Here is a 4,574-nt window from a genome sequence, read left to right as displayed (position 1 = left end):
ATTTCCGAATGTAATTTCCTTTTGCATATTTAATTGTGAAGTACTGGAGCATCAATAATACAGTGACCTTTCACAGGATTCATGTGGTGTGTTAAATGGTGATGTGTTTCTTCTATCTATTTGTTTAAACAATGTTATTTATTTCCTTTGTTTTCCTAAATTTCTGAATTAATCAAAATAAACGGTGATAAATAGGATTCGTTATCTAGAGCACCCTATTTTGGATGTTGTTAATTTTAATGTTTTCCACTGAAGTCAGGTCAAAGAATTCTTAATTTCTCTTTGGTCTGTATGGAACCTTACACTTCTTCTTTTCCACCATCCATTTAAATTCTGAAAAGATCCATTTACTACAACCTAGCTTGCCCTGTGAGAACTCTAAAAATTGATGGAAAGCCTAGTTTACTTTATAAACTCCATAACCCAATGGAATTACAATACTCAAATCAACCAAACCTTTCAAACAAACAAACAAGTACAAACATAGCTAGCCTAAAATTTACATAAAAACAAAGCTAAATTAAATAGAGAGATCCCTCTCTGAAGCTGGCAGGGCTAGATCTCAGCTTCCAAAGTGGTTTTGATGATGTCCAATGTGTTTACTCCCTCAACCTCGAAAATACAGAACGACAACATAGTGGCATTGCATAAATTGGATGCCATCTTAATTTTATATGTTTAAATTGACTCATAATGTTCCACAAATATTTCTCAATGCCATGATGTGATTACAACGGGGAAAACCACACCCGAACTTTGGATAGACTCTATCCACTCCTTTAAATGGGAGTTTTGTCAAAACACATTTGACACTTATCTCTTTTTTCACCAGCTGCAATCTAAACAAACATTTACTTATGGCTTGAATTCCATCTCTTACCTGTGGTTATTTTTATTTTTTCCTTTTATTTGGAGGCTACCCCTGATGCTATGCTACTATTTCATGTTGTTTGAATTTTTTTATGTTCGTTCTTCTTATTAGTAAATAATAGGTTTGGTAAAATAATACTATTTCATGTTGTTTGAAATTTTTTATGTCCGTTCTTCTTATTAGTAAATAATAGGTTTGGTAAAATAATAACAAAATAGAGTTTTAAAAGTATATATATATCTATCTATATATATATATATATATATATATATATATATATATATATATATATATATATATATATATATATATATCTGTTTGTTCTTCTTACTAGTAAATAATAGGTTTGGTAAAATAATAATAGAATAGAGTTAAAAACTAGCATTGCACCAAGAGGTGCAAGGGCACGCTGATAGTGTTTTGGGGTTTTTTCACCCTTTCAATATATAAAATGACATTTAAAATAGAAAGGTTGTCGATGTCTCACTAGAGATAGAGGATGAACTAGTCAAGCGAGCTTGGAGGGAAAGTATCTCTTCAAAAGTCTAGTGTGCCAAAAGACTATGTAGGATGTCATTGCGTCATGTCCTTTGCTCCAATGCCAAGAAAGAAAATAAAGATGGATAGTAAAAGGTGAACAAAAATGGTGGTCATCACATATGAAAGATATTCAATCTAGTATAAGAACAAGTGGTGAGGTAGTAGGGCGATTAGAGTTTGGATTACACCATTGTTTAGAGTGATCACTTTAGATAATAATAATTATACAAACAATTTACATGGACAACAAATCATTTAAAGTTGCATAGAGTATCTAAAATGTTGCAATATGTGAGTTGTGTTAATGTGAAAATTAAATACCATCATAATAGTTAAACCAATAAAAAATTAAATATATAAGTTTAAAATATTCAATAAATGTTTTTTTCTTTACATAAAAATGAGATTAATATATAATTTTACAAAACTTTAAAATGTTTCAAAAAATTAGTAATTAATACAAATTCAACAATCATTCACTTTGTGTCCATGGGGTCTTGGATATACTATGATCGGGTGTGTTGTTAAGGCGCTCCTAGATGTTAAGTCATTGGTTCAATTCCTTACCCTACTCAAGTGTTATTCTTGGACATGACCATGATGTAGCCTCACCAATGTTGAACTTTTTAGGCAGGCCTACAGTAAACTTGTGAAGCACTTCACGAGTGTTACCACTCAGAGTACCAAAATGGGTTCCATTACCATCCATAACTATAAAACCAAATTTATCATCAGACTCTAGAAGTTCACTCAGTGCCTCTGTATGGAACTTATTATCACAAAGATAAAGAGAGGCATTAATAGGCTTGAAAGGCTCAAAATCAATAGTAACCTTCTTCTCTTTTCCGTCTTCTGTGACAATAGTTCCGGTGTACAGCACCAAGCCATTAGGCGGAACCCTGTTGTAGAGCTTCAACCTTTACTGAGCAGAAGTTATTGCTCCCAAAACCGATTGCCGGTTCACTTGACTCTTAATGTTTGATGCGGTCCCAAACTCATCACCTAGCATTTTAGTGACACATGAAATTTGATCCCTTGGTGGTATTACCAAGGAAATCATACTTGTACCATTGCCCCTGGCTGCCTCCAGGGCCTTGATTAACTTCTTGATCTTCCATATCTCAATGTTCTTATCAGTTTCCTGTCCCTCCACCATCTTTAACAAAGGCTTAACTAATTGAGCCTAGGTACCCAAATTAACGAAAGACAAACTGTAGCCTTTGTCAGTCCTCTCTTTGAATTGGTGCTAATATTATCAGGATGACTATTGGCACCTAAAAGACCACACACGCATAATTTAGAGGTTGGCAAAAATATCTCACCAAATATAAGATATGAAACAACCAGAAATACAAATAAACACCGAAAGAATCACATTTAATATTTTTGATAGCCTACAAATATTCTTTAAAGCTTGCTAAATAAATATGAAACACAATATAGAAAGAATTATAAAAACCTAAAATTAAAAAATTAAAACCAGGGAATGAAGTCTCACAGATGAAATGGAAAATTAATATTTTTTTTAAATTTCAATAATTATCGTTAGTACACTCATTATGTAAAACTAGGGCAGCCAATATTTTTGGAGCTATCCATCTATTAATGCATGGGGTAGTATATGTCACCGGTTGGATTTTGCTTAAATCCATCAGTAGCATATACTGTCCCATGCATTAATGGATGGATAGCTCTAGAAATATTGATAGCCTAAAACTAGGGAATGAAATGTCAGATGAAAACACAAATTAACCATTTTCAACAGTTATGGTAAGTCAACTCATTATCACTAGTAAGTCAACTCATTATCATTATCTCCTCAAGGAGTCCCAAAACCCCTTCCCTATCTTCTTCAGATGTCGACATCGGCAATGCTTAGCCTCATACATGAGGAAGGCCCTTGGACTTAGATCTTCTTCACTCAGACCACCCCCGCCACCACCAAGATGATGACCTCTCAGTGCTTACAGACAAAGACACGAAAAAACACACAGTACAACTAGACCTCAGTGACTAGATCCATGAGACCGTGAGAAGTCATCCAGCCTCCACCTGTGAGGCCCTTGTGGCAGTATCATGTTCAAACCCAAGACGTCTAGGCACAATATAGATCCCTCTTCCTCCAGAGGAAAGCCTCATCCAGGTAAGAGGATGTGCCACTTTCATGACGAGACTGCACCAGACTTTAGAGTCAAAACTTCAATCTTTTCTACTAAATCAATCTCAAAACTAAAGGTTGCTTAAGTTATTACAAACTTTCTTTTCTTTTCCATCTCCTGCTAAGAATTTGCAAGTCTCAAAATAAGGACCCAAAACAAAAGGGCAACAAGAACTTCAAACTACTTACACAACTCCAGAGATTAGGAAACAAATTGACTCATAAAAAATCAACACTTGCCAAAAGTTGGAAGTAATTATTACAAAAGAAAAATTAAAATAGAGGAAACCTTCTTGACACAAATCAAGAACACAATTGTTAAAAGAGGGTGACAAGAACACAACATTATTCTATAGAACCTGAAGAGAATCCCGAACAAAATGTACAAATTTTTTCAAGCAACATGACCTTGGTGGAAGACCGTGTCTAAAATAAAGAAACAAAGACCTTTGAGAAACCCTGAAGTCTATAAAAGAGATAGACAACACTTCCTACTTCCTCTGTCCTAAAGGTGATCTCTAAGCATCTCAACAACAAACTTATGGAACCAACTTCAGAACTAGAAGAGGTGATGTTCTTTTTTATAGAAATGTAAAGGCAGGACCAGATGAGTTTCTAGCAATTTTCTTCCAACACATAAGGGGCATAGTTAAAATATTTTGGATTCAATTAAAGCAACTAGAATTGGAATCAGTAGAAGGAACCTGGAGATGAGGAAAATTCCTAAGTGTTCAAATCCAACGTTTCTAACCCTAATCCCAAAAAGAGAAGATGCCTCTGCAATGGGATATATAATATCATCTAAAAAATAATAGCCTCTGGACCAAGATTTCAGTTGAACAGGGATAATATTAAAAGAACAAGGAACAAAGATATGCTTCTTAAACTAGAATTTTCCATGGTATCCAGCACATAAATGCTTGCTTAAACCATTACTTTGCCAAAGTAGCCACACCCAAATAGACAAAATCGAACATCAGAAGGCTGAATTTAGTCAATTTGGCA

General features: G+C 34.2%; 1 pseudogene; it reads right to left on the bottom strand.

Moving 5' to 3' along the window:
* Positions 1 to 1,979: 1,979 nt before the first annotated feature.
* LOC149266566 (eukaryotic peptide chain release factor subunit 1-1 pseudogene) lies at positions 1,980 to 2,567 on the bottom strand (annotated as a pseudogene).
* Between the last annotated feature and the right edge of the window lie 2,007 nt (positions 2,568 to 4,574).

The sequence above is a fragment of the Pinus tabuliformis genome, chromosome 6 (genome assembly GCF_031772625.1).
Source record: "Pinus tabuliformis cultivar Carrire ecotype Pingquan chromosome 6, CPIR1, whole genome shotgun sequence".
NCBI classification, from domain to species: domain Eukaryota; kingdom Viridiplantae; phylum Streptophyta; class Pinopsida; order Pinales; family Pinaceae; genus Pinus; species Pinus tabuliformis.
This window is presented reverse-complemented; position numbering and strand designations above follow the sequence as displayed.